At 41.3% G+C, this 13,391-nt stretch overlaps 1 protein-coding gene across 18 annotated transcripts in view; it reads right to left on the minus strand.

Moving 5' to 3' along the window:
* Positions 1 to 13,391, minus strand: part of LOC311271084 (neurexin-1a) — a 273,006-nt gene that overhangs the window by 114,124 nt on the left and 145,491 nt on the right. The gene's annotated exons all lie outside the window — the stretch shown is intronic.

Raw genomic sequence — 13,391 nt, forward strand, 5'->3', positions numbered from 1 at the left:
GGAATGCTGATCTCAGACTCAGTGTGCAGCACGGGTTACGGGAATGTAGGGAACATGTGGACATAAAAGCCCTGCTGATAAACACAATCCGGTTCAGCTGGGAAGTGTGCTCAGTGTTCAGAGTTCAGGACTGGGGAGCACAAGGCTCAGCTGCAGTGTGCCTGCTTCTGTTTGCACACTGGCCATTCAACATCCTCCCCTTCAAAATGCAGTGTTCTAAGCTGCAGGAAAAAAACCAAAACACTGTAAGCACTGCTGAGCCGATCTTTATGGTTTACAGGGAATACACAGGCATTTCATGCCCAAAGAAAGCCAACTTAGCCAGCGTGACACAGAGGATAATGTGTCCTTCTCCATTTTCTGTTTCACTTCACTGTTCACACGGAGACAATGAAAGAAGCCTCGAGGAGAGGAGGAACCAATTAAATGAACATTAATGATGAACATTTCACTTGATCCATTTACTGAGTACAAATACATTAGAAGTGAGGGCTCCATTTTGATAGAACAGACAGTTTATTGTTATAAGATGAACATAACCGGTAAGATGAATATAATCTGCCATCTGGCAAGAGGACAGACGAGGATACTTCTTATTTCTCTGCTGTATCTGGTATTGTGCTTTTACGAAGGGAAGAAAAAAAAAGAAGAAAGTGACTGAAGTGCAAAGCAGATGCTGCGCACATTAGGCAACTGTGTTGTTCTCACCTTGTAGAATCTCAATAAGTCGGTGCAGCCACCTGGTGCTAAAAAGTCAGCAGCATGGAACCACTGCTCCGTTCTCATTTGCAATGGTGAAAAGGAATGTTCATGCTGAATGTGTTTACACTTTTATAATTATCAGCAGTGCAATCTGCATAATTACACCTAATAAGGCAATCTATCAGGGCTGATTGCCAAGGACAACAACCTACAGTATGTCCTCAAGAGCAAACTTTTACGGAGAAACAAAATCAGATCTTAATATGCAAACCTATATTATATTAGATAAATACAAGTGTAAAATGTGTACACTGTCACTGTGTAACTGTTTTTTTCAAAGTTTACTCTGGGTGTTAGTATGCAGCACCCAAAGTAAATGACATCAGCAGTGAGGTGATACCTTTATCAGGTTTATCATTAGTTACTTGTTCATTTGTGCCACCAAGTGGCGAAACTGTAAAGTGCACAAAGGGTCAGCCGGTTTATCACAAAGCCAGCAGCTTATGTTTGACATATCCAGGCAGCAGAAGATCATTACATTCAGGAAAAAAAAAAAAAAAAGGATTACTGCTAAAAGCTTTATCAATGTATTATGTCGCTCCAGATATTCAAATATTTAAAGAAGAAATCAGTTTTGATCTGATACAAACTCCTGTAAGGTCTCCTCTGCTAGAATGCCAATAAGCCTTCAGCAGGTTGCCCTCTGCTACAGTCATTTTCCATGACAAATTTGCTTGCTGAAGTAAGAGGAGTAAGAAAAGCAAAGAGGCTGTGCATACAGCTTCAGGGAAAACATTCACAACCAAATTCCCTCAGCCTGCACAAAAGCAAACACCTGGGACCATGACCGAAACTAATTTCAGCACAGTTAACACATCTCATCGGCTTTAACCAGAAGATTGTAGCGCGTTGGCCACAAAATGAGAAAAGCCTCTTTCACAAGCGAACTTTCATCATTAAAGAGTTTTTTTGATTTCCTATTGTGTTCTGACTCTTGTTCCTGTTAGTGAGATGTCTTCTTGACAGAGAGCCAAAAACAGCTCGTCTTTGTTTCCACTTAAGACCCAGAGGATTGTGCGAATCTCTGATGCGTGTGAGGCTTTGAGCGCATTTCCCGTTTTGGATCTACATTTCTCTGTTTTTCTTTGTTTAGGTAAAAAAAACACACACTCACACAAAAAAACACAAAGCAAAGCCATGGAGAGTTATCTAAAAAGCAAAATGGGGAAAAAAATTTAAAAAGGGGGGAAATCTGTTGGAAAGTGTGGCTGACTTTCTCCCACGAACTAAGTGATCAGTGAGAGGAGGAGGAATTGGTCTTGGGTGTAATAGTCCCTTGGAGAGCAAAGGACTGTAAAAGAACAAGGGTAGTTTCTGTTACTCACTTAAGAGTGCAACCACAGTGCACTGAGCTGATGAGATGATTTTTTGGAGGACTGGCGGGAGAGCAGCAGATGGGTGGTCTAAGAGTACCTGACCCGACTGGAGCAAGGCCTTTAAATCAGTTAAAGGGCCATCAGGCGGCACTTTATCACACATGGAGAGACCCTTCAGAGAGGGATGGGCACTTAGAACCACTTTGACAGCAATGTTTCTCCTCCTCGAGAGTCGCTGTGATGTTTACTGTAGCCATTACAAGAAATTATGCATCTACCGACGTGTTAGTTTAATGAACACCATCAGTGACATACTGGGGAATAAAAGGGGCTTGCACGCTGTTTACAAATCAGGTGCAGCTTGGTGTATCAGATGCAACTGTTGGCTCAGAGCAGATCAAGCATGCAGGCGAAGCCATGCATGAGCCGGGTATACCTGTTGTGTGCAGGAGTGACACATCTGTGTCAGGCACAACAGCATATGTGTCCCTACCAACGGAAGCCTTTATCTCGAGGGTATGCTGTACACTGGTGGGGAGAATCTAACTGTAGTGCAGTGAGCGTGGTGTATTAAAGGTCCCATATTGTACAATGTGAGATTTACATGTCTTTTTTAATTATAAAGCGGGTCTAGCTGCTATATAAATTCTGTGAAAGTATCATCAGAGAAAAGCACACAGCCCGTATTCAGAAACTGTGCCTTCAAACGAGCCGTCAAGACTTCTGTAAGGTTGTGATGTCACAACGATACAGTCACCGCCCTCAGCGTGTCTGAGCACGACCATTATTACAAAAACAATGGCAGCACTGATGCAGAAACACAGTGGGTGGTGCCTGCTCAGGCCTGTGAGAGCTGACCAATCAGAGCAGGCTGTGCTTTTCAGTGGGGGTCCTTAAAGAGACAGGCACTAAAACCGAGCGTTCAGACAGAGGATGAACTGAGGTGCTCCAGAAATGTACACCTAGACACTTAAAATAAATGAATGGACCTGAAAGTGAGCATAAAATAGGGCGCTTTAAAGGGGCAATATGTAAGAATTGACCACCTGAATTCACACTAAAATCAAGTAGATGGCAGCATATCCGTAGAGTAACTAACTGTTGCTGCCATTAGACCATTAGCTCAGTTACCTGTGCAGATAACTGTCCAAACTGTGAGCTCAGATCTCCTGGGAAGCGTTGGTGTTAACAGCGTTAGCACAGGAGCCAGGCCAGGGCTAGCTGGTTAGCATGCTAACTTCCGTAGTTAATGTCATAACATCAAAACTGTTATTTCTTCACATTCTGGTGAAAATTTTGATATTTTTTGAACATTTTCAACTAAAATTTGGATACATTGCACCTTTAAAGGCTGTGAAAGATTCCGGTTGCCACTTGATCTCCATGAGATCTTTATCTAATTAACTAAGCAATGTAAAGGCTGTCAGATTCCCATGATGTATGTGATTGGTCACAATTCAAATCTCTAGTTTGCTGCACACAAGACTCAGTCGATGGAACAGGCAGCTGTTACATCACATACAGTGTCATCCTTCGTCACATGTGCATGCAACAGTGATATTGGCCGTCATACATTGACATACAATATTGAACCTGAGCTCTTTAAACACGCGGGAGAATTATGTGAATATCAAACATGTCATTACTCATCCAAACATGATTCACAAGTGCTACAGAGGGAGACAGAGGAGCACACAATGCGCTGATGCTAATGTGTCCAAGTGTACGGGAATAGAAACCGAGTGCCGTCTTAGTCATCCGGAGATGTGACATGATCAGAACAGACAGATACAGGGAGTCAACACTCATAATAAACACACAGGCTGTACAGTATTTCAACACAGAGCGAGGCCAGAGTGTCAATATTGTTTGTGTTAGCAGAGGATGTTACATCAGGGTGCCTGTCCATCAGATTACTCTACCATATCAGTCAGAGTGACTGAAGTTAACTCTAACCTACTGCATCGACTAGCTGGTTTCCAATTCAGCTGCACCTCTGCATCTCATCACTGGCGCTCGTGCTGCAGAGCCCTGGAGCTGAAGTTTTCAATCATCACCACAGCCATGACTACCCTCATCATTAAGTGATTAGCTCTCTCAATGAATACATATATCTCTCACGCATGTGCCGCTGTCACACACTCAATGATTATCATATTAAAGAAATAGAGCATACATGCATGTACTTTGAGCTGAGCAGCTACGCAAACATCAAATGTCACGGTTTACATAAAATGCAGCAACCCTTATGCACCGCATAGAGATCTGTGCTGCACACACTGTTCATTATGCAAGCTGTGAAGACTACATAAATAATACCACTCAAGCTGATAAAACACCCCACTAATGGGAAATAATGCACAGTTAGTGTTCTAAAATCAAATCAGCAAATGGCGCTGCATTTTCACTGAGGGGCAAAACAAAGAAACAAACTCCACATTAATTCTCATTCATCCTTACTCTAATTTTGTCTCAAATGACTGAGACATTATAATTAATTCAATGGAGCTACTAAAATAACTTTCAAAAAGCTCATTTTAAAACACTCTTTTGATACCGTTAATATTTAAAGTAATTTTGCTTGATTTCTGCATTTACATACTGCAGTATTTTTATTGGGATGTGTTAGTTTAATGGAGTCTTGTGTTGTTTAGATGTGGAGTTTTATGTGTGACGCTGTAAACCATTCAATATGAGAAAGATTTTGCACTGCACAACAATTTATCATCATAAAAGCACAGTGACGCGGTTATATGGCTTCTGTTGTTTAGAGTGAGCACGCATACCAACATGTACGCACACTGCACACAGCATCCTTTCCCTTACGATAGCTGGAGCAGGACCAGACTACATATATGGAAGATAACCAGATGGGATTTTTTTCACTGCACACTGAGCTGTTTGGATAGCCAATAGGCTCCTTTTGCTCCTTTCACTTGCTGGATTCTGCTGGCGAGGACTGCTTTGGAATCTGGCTGATGTGACGAACTGTTTTTTTTTTTTTTTTTTCCTAATGCATAAATGATGCCACAAACAGTGTTATTCATTTCCATAAATCCATTTAAATACACATTAAGATCAAGCACAGAGGAAATAACATTCAGAAATCCTTGTACCTAAGTGCAAATAAAGGTTGTGTGTGTGTGCGTACAGGCGTATGTACGTACTTACGAGCGTGTGTCACTGAGGGGGTGTGTGTACGTGCGATGATGATGTGTCTGCAAATACATAAACCAAATCCTAACTGTCAGTGAGAGAGATAGGGGTCACAGGTCGGCAGCTTTCTGGAGGCTTTCTCTCTATCTCCTCTGACAGTTCCCAAGATGCAGTGGGCCACCGGGGCACTGTGTCTGTCTCTGTCTGTCTGTCTTTCCTGAAATCCATCCAAAGTAGATCAGTTCCCTTCTCAGAGCGCTTCATCCTGAACAGGTCAAGGACAGACTGTCTCCCTTCAGGAGCGCCACAGCTCCTTTGTTAACGAACCACTCTTCTGCATTACAGCGAGCAGGGACAACAAAGAGGTTTTATAAAAATGCAAAAGTATTTATAAACAAACCGCTTCCACTCCTCTCAAAAGCCTCTTGCCTGCTTTTGAATGAAGTTCATTCCTCTTGGAATTAAGACTACAAAGTACCACACAAAACAAAAATCGTTTCTCTTTGGAGAGGTATTCTAGACTCATTCCATCAAAAAAATTCATCAAAAACACAGCTCTTAGAATAAAAGGGCATTCTGTTTTGCGACCCATGGTCAAGTGAAGATCCTTTGACATGCAGTCATATAATGAAAGATCCCCTTCCTAGACAGAGTTTAATCAAGGAGCACTACTACTGATGCTATTCTTTTCCAGTGTTCTTCATTCAAAGTGCACTTTAAGCTATTTTGAACCTCAACTCTAGCATACGTGCAATGCATTTCAAGTATCTATAACTGTGCATTTTCAGCCCTCTCTCTGTTATGAATCATTCAAGTACCATGAAACTGTTGAAGAAACATGAATCAGGTGAATGAGATGAACCTTCACAGATGAATAAGGAGGTTGCATGGTCTCCTGAGGCTCTCGCCTTTATGGCACACAATGCAGAATCTGTACTTCACACAACCTTCACACTCAAAGCTGTTCTGATAAATATGCAAGTCGCTGACAATTTAAAATGAGTATTGTGCTGCTGTGTTGAAACACTGTCACTTCCAGCCAGGTTTGGTGGTCATACAAGGGCAAGATGACACACAGCTCTGTATTTATGGAGTGCCTTTTGACTCTGGTTCAAAATGTATCTCAGAGGCAAAGGCTGCCTGATGTGCATGAAGACAGTGTAAGCATTGCTTTTAGAAGTCAGAGGGGACCACCATGGAGTCCCAACAGCCAGCACAGTCTAAGACACCAGTGGTGACTAGCCTGGCTGCCAGATAAATGTGGCAGGCTGTGTGGGGAACTGGCAGTGCAATATATACTAATCAGCCAGAACATTAAAACCACTGATAAGTCAGGTAAATAACAATGATCATCTCGTTACAATGCAATGTTCTGCTATGGCATTCGTGTGGCTGCCACTTGACATGAACAACCCAATCTTCAGTTGTTTTAGTATTATTGCTGATTGGTGTATGATGTTATGTGTTGCAAAGTTTGAGTGTGACTGTTGCTATATATCCTGCTACAGTGGATTATGCAGAATTAATTGTGCTGCTTCAGAGTGAAAGGTGCCTTTCGGATCCCTGTTCATTGAATCCTAACTGAAGTCCAGAAAACATTTGTGATTTACATTTAAAATGTCATTGACTGTACCCCGACAGGGTGGTAAGACCAAAATAATTCAGCTCCAATACTTGTCAAGAGAATGTGTGCAACAAAATCCAAAGGAAAACGAAGCAGGACCAGCGTGACCCTTAAAGGGTACGCAGACTCATTCATGTCTCACTGAAGGCTAAAGCACAGCATACAATGTACAGTATATTGTATAAGTGTGTCAGATATAGAACGAGTGAGGCAGTGTGGCTCCAGTTCTCTGCACACATCAGCCTCACAAGCTTTACTGCATTTACTTTGCCTATATTAAGTGAGATCTGGAAGTAGCCTCATGCCAATTCAAGATTTTCTGTCTATTAAATCTAGCGATGCTTTTAACATGTTTAGAAACATACATATGGAACACAAAGTCTGATGCATGCAATGATATTCTGTAATGAATTATTTTTTGACCAGCCATTACTATACCATCTCCTGAATCGAGTGAGTGAACATCCAGAGATATGTTCTCCGGGGTAGCGCATGAGGTAGCAATCCTCAATACCATAGATCCTGTCCAAAGTATCTTTCAAGCCTACTGAGCAGGTTTCTTCACTACATCATCCTGTCAGGACAGTTCTATTGCTGGGACTGACTTCGCTTAAGACAGTGAGTGATTTGTGTGTGCTCTCCACTCTCACTGTCTACAGATAAGAGAGGATTTCAGCAGTGCCACCCAAGAAATCTGTCTTTCATCCATAAAAATTGTAGGAGTATGTTGAGTTCAAGGACAATTTAGATGGAGAAGTTCTATTGACCTCCCAGTGATGCAATAGAGGAGATCTGCAGTATGTAAGCCCTTTGTGCATATTGTTAATATTACTTGGAGCACTCAGCTTTGCTCAGACATATTAAACAGTTGTTTGTTAGCAACAGAGCCTGGCTGGGAAGCGGCTCTTGAAACGGAAGGTCTTTTATTTGCTTTGTGACAGCATTTGATAAGTTATTTAGATGCTTCTGTGGCTGTGTTGAAGGCATAGTACATCTCCTGTACTCTATCTCATGAACCGTGTTATTTAATGCTCTCCTGTGGCCATAATCTGAGGGGATGGTTGCCTCTACCCCCTCTGAGATGTTTGGGATTGGTGTGCCTTGCTTGCCTGTTACATTCACTTTTAACAATCTCACCAATTTGAGTTTGACAGCAATCAAAAAGTGAGCGCTAGTAGCAGGTCTTACAGCACTGGAAATACTGACAGGAAGCCTTCCAACTCCCTTTCCTTTCATGCGTGGGTTCCAACATTCCTAGACATAGTGTCTTAATTATCAAGTACACAGGGCAAAGGAGATGTGGCATTTGCTTTTACGCTAACTTTAAAGGTCCTATTTGTAAGAAAGTTTATTTGGGTCTCTATTCCCAACTCTTTAAATACTGACGCTTTGGGTTTCCCAGCTTGCCAAAAACTAATGCTTTGGATGGCTGCTGACCTGACCTAAAATCTCAAAGCACCAGAATTTCTTAGAAATCGGAAAGCCTTTCAGGATGTTCATCTGTCCTGTCTGGCCTAATTCCTCAGTCTTTTCCTTTCCATCATCATTTTTCTTATTGTATACATATTGTGCATACTGTTGTTATTCAACACAAGACTTTTGTTGTTATGTTTACAATTCTGTTTGGCATGAAATACACCAATAATTGTCAATAAAAGGAAAAAAAAAGGATCACAAAAAAGTGTTAGAAAAAGCAAAGGTTTAGCTTTCAAGCATTTCTGATTCATTCTCCAGGTCTGTTTCCTACTTTGGAACTTAGTGGGCTTTCACACCAACAGTAGCACTACTGGAAAACAATGCAGTGGGATATCTCGGTGCTATGGCAACGGCTGTGCATGAAGATGCAGCGGCTGGTAGCTCCAAATTATGCTACACTTTTGTTTTTTAACCGTCATTTTTTCAGCTTCATTGCTGAAACCCGCACTGTCTATGGCAGAAACACTGTGTCTCAGCATTGGAGAAGAAAGCAGTTGTTTTGGACTAAGAGCAGTGGACTTTGAGATCATCACAGCCCGCGGCATCTTTCAACTATCCAACGTGACCTGCCGGACCGCCGCAGGGAGGAGTCGGAATAAGATCCACGCTAATCCAGCATGGTTTAAGGCTGGTCCTGTCTATTGTCTGGTCACAGGAAAAGGAAATTGACAAATGGGCTGGCCAAACAACGTGAAATCAGAAACTGTTGCATCTGTTGCAGAGACCTGTCTCCACCACAACATCTTGGACTACAACGGGACAAGGAGAGGAGGACTTACACAACAATTAAAGATGCCGTCCACATCACCATCGCAATCATGTGTTTATGTATATTTGTTTATAAATAACTGTATATGATCTGTATTTTTTGGAGCATAAAGGAGTTTATGGCCTACCATCTCGTCATGCAACCCTGTGTTGTATAATGACGATTACATTACCCTACCTTGAAAACAGAATGGGTTGCTACAGTGTACAAGCTAAGGACACTGTAGCCAAATTGTACATATGTAGAAAATGCATTTATTTTCATTTTTATATCAATGCTGGCAAGGTACCTATCAAATCAGCACAATGGTCAGGCTGGCCTCTGAAGAATATCAACAACGTCAGTCATTTCATAAGAGCTCTAAAATGACGCAAGTTTATGTTTCATGTGACCGAGCCCTCAAATGGTTGTAGCAATGATAGGAGCAAATGAGGAAGTCTGGTGAAAGTAGAGTGAAGTCTATGTTGGGATGAGGTGGGGTGGATGGATGGATGGGTCAAACAATGAGGTTTCCTGAGTACTCACCATAGGGTACAAAAAATGATTTTGTCCTACTGCTAGCAGCATCAGAACAGTTGCTCAAGAGGACTTACAGACATTTATTTACAGTATTCTCTCTGGTGTGTGTACCTGCATGTATTTTATCGTCCAACACTCTGTGCTGCCAGATGAAATTACGTTGCACTGCTCACAAAGCAGAGCCATAACTTTTGTGCCGCACTATTCAGAAGCAAAAAATAACCCGTCTACAACAGGACCCCCCATGGAGCCAACACAGTGGTCTCATTGAAATGGAAAAGAAGCCTACTGCAGCGCCATTGTGAGTAATGTTCATCATGCTCAACGTTCATATCAAAAGCAGCACTGCAGCATATACCCTCCTGACACAAAAAGAGTTTCGTCTTGCTCATTTTTTCCCCATTACCTCTGTTTAGCAGGTTAAGCAAACTTTGATTGCAGAATTAATTACATTCTGTCAGACCCATCATGTGGTTCATTGTCAACATGTCACCACAGGACTTGGAGCAGCAGAACCCGTTCGACTAACTCTAGGTCTGTTGTCACAGTTGGGGCTCTTTAATGCACCTACCTCGTGCACCACAGGTTGCTGAGGACATAATAGGTTTGTCATTAAGCCAATAATGATAGAGAGCCAGAAGAGCCCTTTTGGCTCACCCAGAACTAAAGTTCACAAGCATAAATATTAGTTGAGAACAGAAAGAATGGAATTAGAAGAAATTAGCTCTCCAGGCAGGTGGGTCACATAATTATTAGTGTCACTGCCATAGCAGTACGGCTAAAATGAGAAAAAAACATAGTAGCCTATTAAATGTCATATGATAAGAGGTATAATTTCCAGAATGAAGGCTTTCAGCATTTGAAATAACTCAATGAAATTGTCCTGCATTCCTGAGGTTTCTGTTTTTTTTTCTCTTTTTGTCTGTCTCTGCACATCCTGTAAAGTCAGACCTACATTCACAGGGGTAACATTCATTCATATTGCTGTACTTAAATATTCATATTTTGTTTCTTACTACAGAACAATACACTGATTCTTGTGTAACTGTCATTGGGAAAATATTGTCATCTCACTGCGCTTTTTGATTACAATGTCCATCAGCATCTCAATTTGCAATTCACTGAACTGAAAATCAAATTTTCCCTTCAATTAAACGACGTCTGACTGTGAAATCATTCATAGAATGTCAACAGAGGCAATCAAAAGTTTTTAAACAGTTAGGCAGGAGCAAGTTTTTTGAGGCATGTTTAGGATTCTTGCCACAGCTCTCCCCGGTGTCGTGTTCAGTAGTGCGACTTTACAAGAGAGGGGAATATTCACAGTCTCAGTGTATCACCCAGCAGGCTAGTTTAGCAGATACTCTGTCTTCTAGTCAACACTTTAATTAGTATTGTGTTGTGGAGAAACAACAGCTTCTTATTTCCTGTCAACATGTCCCTCTGGGCTACCAATTAATAAAAACCACCTCAAAGATTAGATTCTCACCACTGCACTGCAATGAGCTCCAGATGAGATGCTGATTACAGCAGAGATTACAGTGAAGAGAGCTGAAGGTGGGTAATGCTACTGCTCAACTCTGATCTGACCACATACTGTTCATTGACACAAAAATAATCCAGGGACTCTTATAATAGACAAACGCAAAAAGAAGCACTCTCCCCAGCTGCGGGGTGTGCATTGTTGAAGAAGCTCTGTCACACTGTATGAACATTTTAACATATGTCAGACACCGCTGCTCCTCCATACTAATGCCACTGTGCCAGCATGAAGCTACATCACATAATAAGCATCCTGTCATGCATCCTCACAGCTGTAGTCTATGTTTTGCCATCAGTCAAGTGAGCTATTAAAGTCTTCTGTATGTTTGTGTGCGTCAAATCCATGATAATTCAGTAGTCAACGAAGCCGGCTGAAAAATATTAGCGATTCTTCACCATTTTCTGCAGGGATCTCACTACTTGGGCAAGGTTACAGACATGTTACAGCATCCACGGTGGGAGGAAGGAGACCTGGTTTCCATGCCAACAGCCTTTATCCAAATATGGCCACCACTTCCTCACACAGAAACCCCTTTAAATTCTGATACTCATTCAGCATAAGGAAGGCCAGATAGTGACCACGAAACAATAAAGCCTCTTTAAACAAGAATCAGGAATGACGAAAATCTTAAACAACCATCCACCTTTGCGTCCACCTGGACGAGCAAGCAGCAGCTATGGGATATGTGTGGAAATATATGTAGAGCCACATCCTACTACAGTACATACAGTAGCTGCAGGCACTGACACACTGTACAAGCGTGAAGGTGGAGCTGAACAAAGCATTAAACGTCCAATAAACGGTTGATTTCAAACAAGTTTCTGACTTTTGTAATAGATGAGCTTGTGATAATAGATGAGCATAGTGTGTTAGCTCATGGTAATGAAGGAGCATGTCACCCAGTGCAACAATGTGGGTTATTTATGTGTTTTTTAATAGTTTATGGACATCAATGGATATTTATGGCACACAGTTAAAAGCTATACCAGGGCTTCTCAAAGTCAGGACTCCGGTTTGCACCCAGACGGAATGGCAGGTCAATCTATAACCACTCTCAGCCCACAGCTTGTGTTATGAAGACTACAATATGTTATGTGTTTGCTATTTTAAAACACATTCTCTATCGAGCAATACATTTTTAGTGATGTTGAATACATAGCTACACGGCATAACTGGAGCTCATTTGTGTGTGTGTTAATGTGGCTTATTTCCCTTTCATTGAGTTCATGGCAACATGAACTGCTGGAGAGAGTGAGACAGTGTTGATTAACGTTACACTGAAGAATCCGCTGTCAGCTTCTGAATTGCAGGTGCATAATGTGTCTCATTTGCTCTACAGCTAACATAAATTTAGTTGTAAGAATATCTCTGAGTCAGAAACAGAGTCCGCCAAGCTCCAAATGTGGCCATATTTTGCGTTTGGCGAGTAAATTGCGCAAGGCTATCCGCCACACTGGCAGTTAATTGTTTTTGTATCGAAATAGTCATGTAATAAAAAACTCTGCCAAGAGTCACGTTTATCTCCATTGATTTATCTTTGCTTCTCTTGTCTCCGCTGTCTGTCTCAGAGTTTGACACTCATGGTGCATTCAGGTGCACGTACAGTACTCTACTCTTAAATCCACATCGCTTTATACAGCAGAGTGCATGGGCATTGACAGGGACGCCATGGAGCACACATAAACTCAGAAATCTATACTCCAATGGCCACGAAAGTTGTTTAAATGGGAAAGTTATAACGTTTTTTTTCTTATTTTCCTTTGTTGAAATATACGGCTACATCTGTTTTTACTTTCTTGTTCCTCTGCTACAAACTTCTATGAAAAAATTATCAGCAAACTCTAACCATATTTTTGTACAATACGTCCCCAAGTAACCTATCTCTGATCATTTTTAGTTTCAGTTTACTGCAGAATTTTTCATAATTACTTGCTAAAGATGCCAGATATGGAAGATGCAAAGTTAATTAATTGATTAACTGTTATTTTGTTATCGCCAACCGTTCTGGGCCCCTGACCTTGTATAAAACTTTATTGCAGACTTTTGATTGACATGTTTAAGAACCCCTGAGCTGTGCCAAGCTTTGGATACAATACCTGTTATGAGGATTAATTCATTCTAGTTTTTGGTCTAGAAAAATCTCGGTCTCTTGGTTTTATTCTGCGTATGTTGGATTTTTATGTACACATTAAGCAACACTTATTTTCTGTAAGTAAATCCTTTTTTTTT

The sequence above is a fragment of the Pagrus pagrus genome (assembly GCF_965226575.1).
Source record: "Pagrus pagrus genome assembly, chromosome: 15".
In the NCBI taxonomy this organism is placed as follows: Eukaryota; Metazoa; Chordata; class Actinopteri; order Spariformes; family Sparidae; genus Pagrus; species Pagrus pagrus.